The sequence below is a fragment of the Schistocerca gregaria genome, chromosome 2, assembly GCF_023897955.1.
Source record: "Schistocerca gregaria isolate iqSchGreg1 chromosome 2, iqSchGreg1.2, whole genome shotgun sequence".
Classification (NCBI taxonomy): Eukaryota; Metazoa; Arthropoda; class Insecta; order Orthoptera; family Acrididae; genus Schistocerca; species Schistocerca gregaria.
Genome location: NC_064921.1, coordinates 821,028,975 through 821,044,527, shown reverse-complemented (window position 1 = coordinate 821,044,527; position 15,553 = coordinate 821,028,975).

The window sequence follows — 15,553 nt, the reverse complement described above, 5'->3', positions numbered from 1 at the left end:
TGATGGATTTGTAAAAAAATTCTATCGAGACAACAGAACATTAAAGTTACGTGTGGATGAGGTAGAACTGTCGGTAAAAAAAAAAAAAAAAAAAAAAAAAAAAAAAAACTAAAAATCAAGTACAATCGAGAGTTCATAAAAATCTTATGGCTGCTCCAGAAGAAAGAATTGGGAAAATTTTGAGCAAGGGATAGATTGCTTACATTCACCATAATTAATTATATTTATGTTCTTACGTTCACTTTTCATAAAGAATTAAATTTTATTTTCTTACATTTACATTTTATATGAAATATTAAACTATATTTTCTTAAGTTCACCTTTTGTATGAAAAAAATTGGTTAACGTGATACGAAAACATGTTGAGTTTTATTAACTTTTCTAGCCAGCCGGAGTGGCCGTGCGGTTCTAGGCGCTATAGTCTGGAACCGAGCCACCGCTACGGTCGCAGTTTCGAGTCCTGCCTCGGGCATGGATGTGTGTGATGTCCTTAGGTTAGTTAGGTTGAATTAGTTCTAAGTTCTAGGTGACTGATGACCTCAGAAGTTAAGACGCATAGTTCTCAGAGCCATTTGAACCATTTTTCACCATTAACTTTTCTAAGTAATTTAAAGAAAATTAAATGAGTTAGACCTGAAAAGTGGATTTTAGTAGGAAGTTTTGTTAACTTCTGTGTACGTTCTAGTGATCTAGCTTAAGACAAACGAATCAGCTAGTGAGCTAGAACTGAGATAGAATCTACCAAAACATCCTACTCTCATAGTCTGTACGAAATCTGACATCCTCGCAGATTGAACCACATGTGGAATATTTGTAAGCTACACTGAAGCGCCAGAGAAACTGGGAGAGGCATGAGTATTCAAATACAGAGAGATGTATACAGGCAAAATACGGCGCAGCGGCCGGGAACGCCTACGTAAGACAACGTGCAGTTGTTAGATCGGTTACTACTACTACAATGGCGGGTTATCAAGATTTAAGTGAGTTTGAACGTGGTGTGACAGACGGCCCACGGGCGATCGGACGCAGCATCTTCGAGGTAGCGATAAAGTGGGGATTTTCTGGTGTGGTCATTATACAGTGTGTAACTTGATCCCATTTTCGTGAAATAAATGTGGCTGTGACAGTAGCCAGTTGTGCACTTCGAAGCACCAACATCGTCAATCTGCCACCTCCGATTGCTTTCTTCAGTGTTCCAAACAGATGAAAATTGTAGGGCGATAATTCCAGACGGTGGGCTGGATATTCGAGTGTGGTCCACAAATATTAGGGAATTTTTGTTGATTTCGGGTATCTGTGGACGGTCGAGCGTTGTCATAAACAGGATCACATCGCGGCTTGGAAATACACCTTTTTCTGGCGATACTCACGTTTTGTTCGGTAATAGTATGCACCGTTCGTGGTACGATGGGTATGTAGAAAATCGATTAGACCTCCTTTAAAATCAGAAAAGACTGTCGCAAAAACTTTAGTCAGTCATGCAGGTCCCAAGTAGGCATTGGTGTGCTGTATTCTCAACTGTTTCTCGTCTTCTTAAAAACTGTACCATTTGTAGACCTGAATCTCTCTCAGGATGCTGTCGCCGAGCTGTGCCGCGAATATTTCCAAAATTTCGGTAAGTTTTAGGCCCTCCGTTTTGAGAAGTTTGGCTATACAGGACGCGTCGCTTAAATCCGGACAGACGAAAATTTTTTTAAAGCGAATTTATGGAAATAAAATACAAATGAAAATGAAAATCCTTTCACATACAAGCAATTGCATCTTTCAAGAGTAACAGTACTTGATGCAATCTCCTTCAGTCGGAACGACTGCCTCCAGTCTTGCCCTGAAGCGACCGCAGGCACTCTTTAAAACAGCGCTGCCCGTATTCGCTAACGCTCCTTCGACAGCGGTGGGCAGAGATGCGACGTTAGGGTGCCCCGTCTTACAGGCAAAGTTCCACTGTGCTCCAAACACAGTAGTCTAGGGGCCCATAACTCATCTGAAAATGTCAACGTCAGGCGAGAGCCACTTGTGGACAAATGGCTCCTGTAAGGCCCTCCTTTCCCATCCGACGCACTACTCGCTCGCTGATACTCAATACTGACACCGGTTTCCTCAGCGGTTGTCGTTGTTCCTCCGAAATCAGAGTCTGAGCCTTTTCGATGTTTGCCGCTGTTCGTTACACTCGTTTTCTCGAATGAGGTTTACTCACCGTTTTACCAGAACCTTACCCAGAATTCTCCGAAGCATAGTATCGTAACCAGCAGATCTCGGGTACCCCAAGAATCGAACTGTTTCAGTGATCGAACGCCCATCGGGACGACTATCGATAATCGCGACTCTCCGGTTGTACTTTGCACTTGTCCGTAACATCTGAGCCACTTTGAGGTTCTGATTCCGTTTACTTGATGCCTGTGGCTTTCAACAATGCCAATGGCAATCTCCGGAGGAACTATCATATGGTGGGAGATTCAAATTGAAATTCGTTGAGAGTTAAGCACCGCACCCCGCACAGCGTTGCACGACACATGGTGGTACCTCTTGCTCTTATATGACGATTATGACTAAAGAAACCAAACAACAACGTTCTAACCATACAGAATAATCATTGGAATCCAAAGCCACAATTAGCAGAGATCGCGCCGTTCTTGATTTACAAAAATGTGCACAAAACAGAAATTTCGGTTTATAACTGTTTATATAACTCACCCTCGTGTAACAGAAAATACAACTTTATGCGAGGAATCGTTCGGAAATCCTTTAAAATTGCAATGTTAGTATTTACATTAGTTCGCTTTCTCTTTAAAAGACGGATTATTTAATTTAACGTTTTTTCTGCGTGAAAAAGGTCAAATTTCCATCACACCAAGGTATACCTACAGCAAAAGCAATATTGAAAAATAAGTGTAATGCTGCCATACACCAGGAAAGCTTACGGTCACAGCAGTGCAGCTAGTTGAGGACCGAATCTAATGATACTATCATATTGAATTCACCAAGGAATCTACTGTTTTAATCTATGGTATGAATGTACTACTACCAGTATCATAACTGCTAGTGTCCATTACACTGGCCACACATCTTATGAGCTATTATAGGACATTTAACTGCACGAGCATCCTTATAACTAACTGGGCTATAATGCGGAAATCGTACTTCAGTGGTCTGAGGACCACTCACGTTGATGTCTTAACATTCGGCCACAACATCCAGAACATTTATACTGCCGAGTACGTACATTCTTATATGCAGTAACGTCAGGTGGCTATACAGCGCTTAAAGGCCTTCGTCGTACAGACCAGTGTAGTATTTCTCGGATGATTTTACTTTAAAATATGCATCTACAGACTGTAGGTTGTTGTTACATCATGGACAACTTAATTTTGTGAGTTCTGAGACGTGTCCACTGCAGCTACCAAACATATTTCACTCATGAGTCATTCATCAACTCTTACTTACGCACTCTGTAACGACATTCGCCTGCTTTGTTTCTTCGTTTGTTGTCCTGGCTGATAACTGGAGTGTGGAAGGACAACACTGACTACTTTAAATAATGTAGCCGGCAGGTGTACAGTTGCATTTCACAGCTGTTAACTTTCACTTTTCAAAACCCCCCCATATACTCATATAATATGGGCAATGTACTATTGTTTAACTTTCCATAAGTCTCATTAATAAGATGCAGGTGAACATCCACATACTGCTATAGTAGTTTCCCATTAAACATCTACGAGCAGTAAAAACCTAACCACAAAGTTCAGAGTTCCTGTAGAATAGAAAGGTATATATGGAGCAGACACTGTCCCTTTTTAACACAAGGCCTAATTGAGTAACACTTCCTTCACTGTTAAGTTCACGCATTGTTGTCGTTCTAACCAACACAGGTTCCTCGTCTGAAACTCAGGCGTGAACTGACTCTCTCGTGACCAACAAATCGGGTCCTGCTGAAACTACACATTGTTCAAAGTTAAATTTACAGACATTAGAATTAGTACTTAACTCATTAAATTAACTGAATACATCGAAAAATTCGGTCTATTTAAAAGTTTCTTCTACTACAAGAGTTAGACCGAATAATTTATTTAAATAATTAAATTAACAAATATTGTTACACAAACAATACTTTTGGCAAAACTGTTAATTACTTTGGAACATGTTTTCGAAAAGACAAAAATAGATCCTTTAAGAATACAATTGTTTCTCCAAATTTTTATAATTAGTACAGAATTTATACTTGTTTATACGTCAACAACAGAATTTACGTCCAAAAGAAAAATTGATTTCGTCCTATAATGAAATATACTAATAGGAATAGTCTTAATAAATTAGAAAATCAATTGCATACATAAAACTGTAGATTAAAACTAAAGAAACTGCAAAAAGGTGGAAATTTAAGGAGATGGGACATGGACAAACTGAAAGAACGAGACGTTGTACAGAGTTTCAGGGAGAGCATAAGGGTACAACTGACAGGAATGGGGGAAATAAATACAGTAGTAGAAGAATGGGTAGCTTTGAGGGATGAAGTAGTGAAGGCAGCAGAGGATCAAGTAGGTAAAAATACGAGGGCTAGTATAAATCCTTGGGTAACCGAAGAAATATTGAATTTAATTGACGAAAGGAGAAAATATAAAAATGCAGTAAATGAAGCAGGCTAAAAGGAATACAGACGTCTCAAAAATGAAATCGACAGGAAGTGCAAAATGAATAACCAGGGATGGCTAGAGGACAAATGTAAGGATGTAGAGGCTTATATCACTAGGGGTAAGATAGATACTGCCTACAGGAAAATTAAAGAGACCTTTGGAGATAAGAGAACCACTTGTATGAACATGAAGAGCTCAGATGGAAACCCAGTTCTAAGCAAAGAAGGGAAAGCAGAAAGGTGGAAGGAGTATATAGAGGGTCTATACAAGGGCGACGTACTTGAGGACAATATTATGGAAATGGAAGAGGATGTAGATGAAGATGAAATGGGAGATACGATACTGCGTGAAGAGTTTGACAGAGCACTGAAAGACCTGAGTCGAAACAAGGCCCCCGGAGTAGACAACATTCCATTGGAACTACCGACGGCCTTGGGAGAGCCAGTCCTGACAAAACTCTACCATCTGGTGAGCAAGATGTATGAGACAGGCGAAATACCCTCAGACTTCAAGAAGAATATAATAATTCCAATCCCAAAGAAAGCAGGTGTTGACAAATGTGAAAATTACCGAACTATCAGTTTAATTAGTCACAGCTGCAAAATACTAACACGAATTCTTTACACACGAATGGAAAAACTAATAGAATTTGACCTCGGGGATGATGAGTTTGGATTCCGTAGAAATGTTGGAACACGTGAGGCAATACTGACCCTACGACTTATCTTAGAACCTAGATTAGGGAAGGGCAAACCTACGTTTCTAGCATTTGTAGACTTAGGGAAAGCTTTTGACAATGTTGACTGGAATACTCTCTTTCAAATTCTGAAGGTGGCAGGGGTAAAATACCGGGAGCAAAAGGCTATTTACAATTTGTACAGAAACCAGATGTCAGTTATAAGAGTCGAGGGACATGAAAGGGAAGCAGTGGTTTGGAAGGGAGTGAGACAGGGTCAGAGACAGCAAAGTACTTGGAAGAGCAGTTGAACGGAATGGATAGTGTCTTGAAAGGAGGATATAAGATGAACATCAACGAAAGCAAAACGAGGATAATGGAATGTAGTCGAATTACGTCGGGTGACGTTGAGGGTATTAGATTAGAAAACGAGACACTTAAAGTAGTAAAGGAGTTTTGCTATTTGGGGAGCAAAATAACTAATGATGGTCGAAGTAGAGAGAATATAAAATGTAGACTGGCAATGGCAAGGAAAGCGTTTCTGAAGAAGAGAAATTTGTTAACATCGAGTATAGATTTAAGTGTCAGGAAGACATTTCTGAAACTATTTGTATGGAGTGTAGCCATGTATGGAAGTGAAACGTGGACGATAAATACTTTGGACAAGAAGAGAATAGAAGCTTTCCAAATGTTGTGCTACAGAAGAATGCTGAAGATTAGATGGGTAGATCACATAACTAATGAGGAAGTATTGAATAGGATTGGGGAGAAGAGAAGTTTGTGGCACAACTTGACCAGAAGAAGGGACCAGTTGGTAGGACATGTTCTGAGGCATCAAGGGATCACCAATTTAGTATTGGAGGGCAGTGTGGAGGGTAAATATCGCAGAAGGAGACCAAGAGATGACTACACTACGCAGATTCAGAAGGATGTAGGTTGCAGTGGGTACTGGGAGATGAAGAGGCTTGCACAGGATAGAGTAGCATGGAGAGCTTCATCAAACCAGTCTCAGGACTGAAGACCAGAACAACAACAACATAAAACTAAGCACAAAATTAGATCTGGTGTTATATTCTTTAAAACTGAGGGCCAGCCTTTCTCTTTTACGAAAATGAAGATTATGCTCACGTATGTTAATGGTAATTACTTAAAAGGTAAAAATTAAATTTTTAGGAGGCAGATGGAAAAACAAGGGGGGAAGTAAAAATATCACAGTTTGCTTCGTCACAACTCTGTTGAGATTACTGAAAAAAGTTAGCGAAATAAAATGGAAGACATATATGTTCGGGTAGTTCACGGAAAAAGTCACGTACTGTAAAGAAAAAAGCATAAAAGATGCTAGTAGGATCAATTATAGACGGTTGTTTGGAGGCTTATGTAGAGAATGGCAGGAGATATTAAACGAGATTGGGGATGCGCTGCTAGGACAATAATAAGTATTCATCACCCAAATATAACAATCACAAAAACCTTGCAAAAATGAATATCGCTGAACAACTGTCACGATGTCAAACGTCGTTGCAAGCTACCACTGAGCTCTTAGCTGGCAGAACACGTCACTAATCATAAGGTTGGTTGCCAATGATCGTCTGCTCAGTGAATCGTGTGACTGTACCAAGAATTGATCTTGTCTCCTGGAGACAGGTAGCAGAACTCATGTGTGCTGTTGTGGACCTCTGTGTTCAACTTCACTATATGGCACTAAGCCCTGCAGCTGACATGCAACTAAGTTTTACACACTCCTACTATAGTGAGGTTCTCAAGGTTTACAGCTCGACTTGCTGCTTTGAATATGTATACTTGGTTCTCAGGTTTTCTTGATTCATGGTGGGTGCATATAAGATCACCATGTTTATGGCGCAACTGTTGTTTGATTACGACCAAGCCAAATTATTGTTTGTTTTAATGGCTGTCATCCATCCCATACATAAAGTTTTGTAGTGAAATTTATAACAAGATCATAGAACACGTTTTTCCTTCAACTTAAGTCTTCCCCTAGGAAGACGAATGTGCTTCTGCAATTCTTGTTTAGTTCACCTGGGCTGTTTGTCATTTCAAACTTAGAAGACTTTTGAATTTCCTACAATTTCTTAATCTGGGTTAAAATATAATTATGCTTCTGGTATTTTAAAATTTCCTGACCATTTTAACTTAGGCCACAAAGGTTGTGAATGCAGCGCTACGAGAAACAGCACGCTAGTGGCGGAAATCCCAGCTACTATTCGACACTTTGCGGTGGGCACTCAAATCGATGTTTTGCTGCTGCATCTGTAAGTTAAGTTGTCACCAACTAGTGAGTGAACGTGGTGCTCTTGGCTCCAGTCCTCCCACAACAGCAGTTCATATGTGGTATGCTTGGCGGCTATACGCCCTGCCACATGGCCTTTCCGACGTGCAGAGGCTCTCCACAGCGTGGTATTTGTTTAAATAAAGATCCTACCTGATCATTGGTGGCAGTTGTTGAAGCATAGAACTAGAGGACTTGACTTAAGGCAAATGATCTGTAACATCACAGGAGTTGGGGAATACCAAGGACTATTTAATTTGTCACCATTTTAAGCTCAGGACAAAGTGACTTGGCAACCACATAGGTTTTGTGTTTGTATGCTCAGGCCCACCATCTTGAATTCCACACATAGAAAACGTGATCTGGCAACCTACAGGCTGTGCTTGTATTCCAGTCTTGAATAGTTCAAAAATGGTTCAAATGGCTCTGAGAACTATGGGACTTAACATCGATGGTCATCAGTCCTCTAGAACTTAGAACTACTAGACCCTAACTAACCTAAGGACATCACACAACACCTAGCCATCATGAGGCAGAGAAAATCCCTGACCCCGCCGGGAAACGAACTCGGGAACCTGGGCGTGGGAAGCGAGAACGCTACCGCATGACCCCGAGATGCGGGCTCTTGAATAGTTACTTAATGAGGATGTTCTCGTATTCTCAGGTCCGCCTGCTTGGATTCAGAAATCATTGAGCTGTGGTTGTATCAGCCTTCTAGGATCCCTGTCTTCGATTCTGATATCAAAGAGCCCGTGCTTGTATTCTGATGTCAGTCATCTTGAATTGTAACGTCATAGAGCTGTGCTCACATTTACAGGTCACCCATCTTGGACTGCAATGTCGTATAGCTATGTCACTAACAGGACAACGTAGCAATTTGGATTTCTCACAAATTTACATCCAGGACAACTAGTCTACATCCACACTGATATCAGACGAGTGGGGGAAAGCCTCTAGCACAATTTGATTATTTTGAATTCATTTTTCCACCATTTTATACACTGGAAAATTTGCCTGTAACGTGAAGTCTGACAACAGTATCTGACGTCATAAGGGGAGGAAGAGTGGGAAGGTGATATTGGTTAAGAATGTAGGCTAAGCTCGAAATGGCACAGCTATACTACTCTCAAACTAGAATAATACGCAAGTGTGTGGGATCTTTACAAAATAGGACTAACAGATCATACGGAATGCATACAAAGACGTTAGACGTAAATGGTCACAGGTTTATTACACTGAGTGACTAATGGAAGAGCATCATGGAGATACTAAAAATACTGAACAGGGAGACACTTTAAGATAGAAGTAAACAATCTGCTGAAATCCTACTTATAAAGTTTCATGGACCAACTTCAAGTGATGCGTTTGAGCACATACTACAAATCCTTACATATCATTGCGCATAGGGTCGCTGATGACAAGATTAGACATATTACAGAATGGATAGACGCAATTAAGCAATCACTGTTCTTATGCTCCATATCTGAGTGGAACGAGAAGTTCTCTGATAATAGGCACTTTGAGAAGTACCCGCTGCAGTGCACTTCACAATGGCGTGCAGAGCATTGTCATAGAAGTGGATACATAGGGTCTGTCGGCTATTTACAATAATGCATTTCCCGTATTTCTACACAATATGATAATGCTTGTTGATGCCAATCCGTAGGGACATTGCTGATGACTGATTCAATATTTGTCTGTGGGTGTTAATTTCTAACTACTTACCTAATTATCATTTCAGAACAAGTCCTGCACCTGAAGTATCGTAGGACCAGTAGGTCTCTACAGCAGTAATACTTGCTTGGAATTTCTTTTCTATTTTAGATACAGCTTTTACCATCGCTCATATTGTAGTGATTTTAATTATTCAATTTAGTATCTGACACTGCCAATTTTCCAGCGTTTTTGGTGTTCAGTATGAGAGCTTGGGGGTCTGGCAATTCCGTTGGTCTAAGGTCAAGCAACTCGTCCCTGTCTCAATAACAGCCCAAATATATGCAGTGTTGACAGGCAGTTAAAAATTCGTTACACATGTTTTGTCATGGTCGTCATGGTGCATCATGCCACAAACTAATTCATCCTATTCACTGGTGGTTGAGATAATACAGATTATAACTAATCTCTGTCATGTTGCATTATCTTCCTCTAGACATGCATTTCATTTCTTCTCATTTTTTTTCAACGATGACCAAAATATTTTGACTACTCACGAAGGTGACGCAGTTCTGTGCCCTTGGTAAGTTTCCAGAGGTATCGACACAAGATGCCTACATACTGATCATGCATTTCCCATATATTATGCCCTTGGTAGGTTGCCAGAGATATTTGGCCTAAGATGCCTATGCAAAGATCATGCAGTTGGCATATATCATCCCCTCAGTAGTTTTCTGGAGGTGTCTGACTTAAGATGTGTATGCTCAAGTCACAGAGTTTCCATATACTACGGGCTGGTGGTTGGTGGGTGCAGAGTTGGCAACCTATAAATTCTCAGGTGTGTTCCATTGGGTACAGATCAGGCGAAACTGGCGACCAAGACATCAGCATGAGTTCATTACCATCCCTCTTAAACATCTTTAAGCACAATTCGGGTCTTATAGCTCTGACAGTTTACATTAAGAAGAAATTAGGCATGGACAGTCCAGAACTGTCAAATGCCTTTGATTAAAGGTCCCATGGAAACCCTACTCATTGTTTCACTGTCCTTCAACTGCTTTCCACAGAAGCTGGTGTTAGTAGCAGGTCAACAGCCAACCAGCCCTGCTGTCTCTGAGATGTATATTCTCCCTTTGCAATCCAGATCGTTAATAGAGTGACTCCCCCATTCGTGTCTGCTCCACTCATATAGAGTGTTAGGAGTATGGCTACAGAAAATATCATCATTGGTACATTAATATGTAACCACTTCAGTGTGTTAGTTGGTCTTTCTCTGTGTCTAATATTCTTCCTGCAAACACATGTAAACATTTGGTGCCTGATGTTCTCTGCCTGCACCATGTAGTGGACTACACCTATCCAAACAACCACATTTCAATGCCTGAGCAGTTGCTAAAGGGAAAATAAACATCAATGGCTTGCTTGTAACACGTTTACTTGGAGCTACTAAGCAACCTAAAAACATGCTACTCATAATACCTGTAATTATTGCTCTACAAATGAAGTAAATACTGATGTAATGTTTTTCAGTAGTCTGTCCTCAGGCATGAACAGAAATATCAGCACCTATGCGCCTAAAATCCTGTATCCTTTTCTTACCATGTCGCATGCACACAGTGTCACCAGATGGCCTTCAGTCTTGCAGGGGTCACGTTTTCGCTCATGATTGTATATATGGTATGTTTGTCTCCTCTGGACATGTTGACAAAAGGTAAAACAATTTTTTACTCTTGTTGATCTGCATTACCGTCACAGCTTTTAACAGCTTTTTTCTCTGTTGATATAGAGCTTGACATACCTCGCAATGCTTAAGGTTACAGGTCACGAAAGATTATAATGAAATTAATTAAGGAATGACTCTCCAATTACACACAGTATAGTGTTCTTTTGGAAGCTTCAGTCTGCAATCTATTCTTGCGATTCATGTATGTCATTTTGCACAGTTAGAAAGTGTACCAACCAATGAATCTATATGTATTACATATAATGTATATGTGTTTGTGTTCTACATCACCTCCTAAACCACTGGAACTCTTTCAACCAAACTTGATAAATATATCCTTTGCTGTCAGGCAACAATTGTGTGAGTGTAAGAACCACCTACCTAAAATAGTTCAGGAGATGTCATATCACACAAAATGAAATGCGTCGAAAAATGCCGCATCATGCATGATGTTTAAATTTATTACTTCTGTATTTATTACTAACTGCATTCGCAATAAATTCCGCAGACAGTATGCACATATGCCGCTACATGCACCTACAAAAGTATATCATGATCCACACGTGGTTCAAATGGTTGAAGGGGCTCTGTCCACTATGGGACTTAACTTCTGAGGTCATCATTCCCCAAGAACTTAGAACTACTTAAACCTAACGAAACTAAGGACATCACACACAGCCATGCATGAGACACACGTGGTTCAGGATATATGACGTCATAAGCACTGACGTTCGTGAAAACTGCCTCATTGTGCTTGACGTTTAATTTTATTATTTTGCCGACAGTATCCACACACGTCATTGAATGTAGTTACACAAATATATCAGTGTACGACACACAATTGAAGACAGTTGACGTCATAAGCACTAGGAAGCGTGAGAAATTACCTAATCATGCATGAAGTTTTAATGCATTTATTCTTTACTACTAAGAAACTCGTACAGTCGAGTCAGCTTGCGGAAATGTCCGACACCTTGCAACACCTTTGACAACTCTCAACTGCGAAGGACAAGCAGCTTGGCGGAAACAGTAGCCGTCTATAGAGCTATGAAGAGGCATTGCCGTAGAGACGTTTGCAAAATCGCGTTGTAGACACGCGAAGCACATATGCCCATCGCACAGATACTGTATGGGGTTGTGCTTCTTAATTAGTATAATGTAGTTATCCATTTGTACATTACAGATATTTTTATACTATTGTTTCATAATTTCGAAGGTTTTTTTTACGAATACACGAAAATGAATTTTTCTCAATGCAGTACTTGTCTGCTAACCCTACTACAACACCTAACCTTCATATTCTATTGGTTGTGTTCCTCGTTGTGGGAAGGTGAAATGTTACAGATTCTGATATTTTATGTACATCTTTGCTATAAATATCGTTGTACTACAATATGGACTAAAAACACGAAACAGAAGTCACATATATAAGAAAAATTAAAATAAAATAAAAAAGTTTGCTAGGTGTGAGTAGGACTCGCGCACTGAAGGTGGGGTGCAAACTTAATTAGGTATGTAGAGAGTTTATCTACTATGGGAATCGATGATGCTGACTATTGTTTCCTGTTATCGACATTGATATTAGCAAGATATCGGCCGCAGGGACTCCAAGACTTTCCATAATGTTTTACTTTTAAATTTGAAGTCGATAACAAATGACCAAAGAATATCTTTCCTTGTGTTATATAATTAAAGATTAATAATTTCGAATGTTTGCTTTACTTGTACTGTGAAACCTTGCTTCTTGCCAAATTTCATGCTTCTATGTCAATGAGAAGTACCCTAAGGCGTTTGGCGAGTGAGGTTTCTAGTTTCAAAATATGTGATAATCGACCATTTCTTTTCATCATATTGACTTAGAAGCTTAAAATTTTTATACCGCAAAGTGTCCATAGACCTGAGTATATCACATTAACTTGAATATGATACGCCAATCTGTTACAGAGAAAATTTGTCTTAAGAGACAGACAGACAAATAGACAGATGGTTAAAAAAATTACCAAAAATTATTTTTTCGTGTTACAGAATTACAAATTAAGCATTTTCGAATTTTTTTTTTTTTGCTTTATAATTGTACTGTGAAACCTTGTTTTAGCCAAATTTCATGATTCTAGGTCACTGGAAGTAATCTATAGGTCCTGATGAATAAGTTTTGCCAATATGGAAATATGTGACATACACAGATCGATCGTTTGACTGCATCGACTTAAAAGCTTAAAATTTTTGCACCACTTAGAGACCACAGCCCTCTCTGGCTGCTGAGGGCACACTACGATCAGCTGCGCATGAGGGGAGACGGAACTCGGTGGTGGGGGTAATGAGAGGGGAGGGATAGCAGTGTGGGGGACGCTAATGTGCCACCTGTGGGAGCTTACAGGGACCATGGAGAGCGAGTAGGGCAGCTAGGTACAGTCGGGAAGTTAGACGGAGGGTGGGGTGGGGGGTTAACGGGAAAGGAGACTAATAGAAAGACTGTGGGTACATTGGTGAATAGAGATCTGTGTATTGCTGGAATGTGTGCATGCAAGGGGCTAGAGAGTAGGACAAAGACTAACGACAGTTGAGGCCAGGAGGGTTACAGGAACGTAGAATATACTGCAGGGAGAGTCCCCACCTGAGCAGTCCAGAAAAGCTGTTGCTGGTGGGAAGGATCGAGGGGTGCAGGCTGTGAAGCAACCACTGACGAAGGAAGTTGTGCTGGCAGCATGCTCAGCAAAGGGGTGGTCCATCTGTTTCTTGGACACTGTTTGTCAGTGGCCATTCATGCAGACAGACATCTTGTTAGCAGTCATGCCCACATAGAATACAGTACTGTAATTGCAGCTTAGCTTTTAGATCACTTGACTAGTTTCACAGGTGCCCTTACTTTGATGGACTAGAGCTGGTGGTGGTGGAAGGACATATGGGACAGTTCTCTCATCTAGGTCTATTACAGGGATCTGAGCCATGAGGCATGGGGTTGGGAGCAGAATGTGATGTATTCTTTCCTGACGAGTGGATGCGTTGTAGTGGAGTGTCGATGTTCACGGATTTTCCCCTTCCTCGCAGGACTCGGAGAAGTTCGTTTCTCCGTACCAGCACAGTGAGGACCCAGTGAGCGACTTCGGCCAGCTGCTGCCGAGCGAGGGCTACCAGGTGCTGCACTGCGACGTGGCACTGCAGGTGCTCTTCTTCCCAAGTGAGATGCAGCGCAGAGGTGAGTAGCTCCTTTACCTCTAGTGTCAACCAGCGTCTGAGAAACAACTCTTTACACGTGCCTCGGTGCAGCTAACACTAAAACCTCCACCTGTCAGACATTCAGATCTGTACAAATCGTTGTATGTCGATAGTGTGTCAACCAAAGCTCCGATTTAGTTCGTACTATGTCCTGTCGTCCAGCAGAACGACCTAAACGTTAATTAAAAGCAACACCACAAGTATGGAGCACACAAAAAGCATTACGATCAGTAACTATCACGAACAGTTTCCGTGGGGAAGTTGGTAGAGCGTTAGATTGTCGTACTAGGCGTACTGGGTTTTGAACCAATGACTGAAATTTTTCTGTACTATATTATGAGTGAAAGTGTTATATGCAAACCACGGTCATGTTTATAAAACTGTGCACTTGGCAGTCTGTTTTCGCTTCGTTATCTTTGAAGGCATGTGGTAAACCTATAGGCTATATTTGTAATTTCACAGAATATACAACTAGAACAGAAAAGGAAGAAACATTTGCATCACACGTTCAGAAGTAATAATAATAATAATAATAATAATAATAATAATAATAATAATAATAATAATGGTCATAATAATAAAAGTAATAGCAGTAATAATATAGAGCGTGATTCGTTCAGGCATGAAGGCTTCGCAATCCTGCCTGCATGCGAAGAAGTGTGTGAAGCAAATTACTTTTGTTCACCAAGCACGTTTGATAAATCTCACATATCACATAAATATCACAATGTAATCATTCAACTGGTAAACCACACTCATAGGATTTAATGTCTGCAGAATTAAAGTCTGCTGCAAGTCAAGACACAGTTATTAAAACACAAGCTCATCTAAACATTGTTGTCGGCATCATGTTGTCGTTGTGCCTTCTCGGGGATTCCAATCTACGCGTACTGTAGCTTATAGCAGACTGACTGCCTTACCTGTTTCATTTTTGGATATGCTGGTTCTTGTACTTCTCTTCTCGCAGGTCATCCTGTTGCATCTCATGCTTGTTTTTCTTGCTGTTGTTGCGTGGGGTGCTCGTAACTAATGAAGCAGAAGGTCCGACCACCTCGTAGTCGTTCGCCGGTGCACCTGGTTGCCCAGGCTACTGACGAGACAGTTTTCCGAGTTACGCGCTGACGCGCAAAATTTCCTCGCAAATTGCCCGAACCGATCTTTTAGCATCGGAATTCAGGCAATCCTGTGAAGCTATCCGTCAATATTTATTAGTTCAGACATTTAGGAAAATATTCAACAATTCTGTAAAACATCTTGTTCAGTACAATTACTAAAATATTTAAATAAATTCTTGTAGCACATCGAGTCATTCCAAAAATGTCAGAATGCTCCCACATCTCCACTATGGCCTCCAATTAAACAAATGTGGG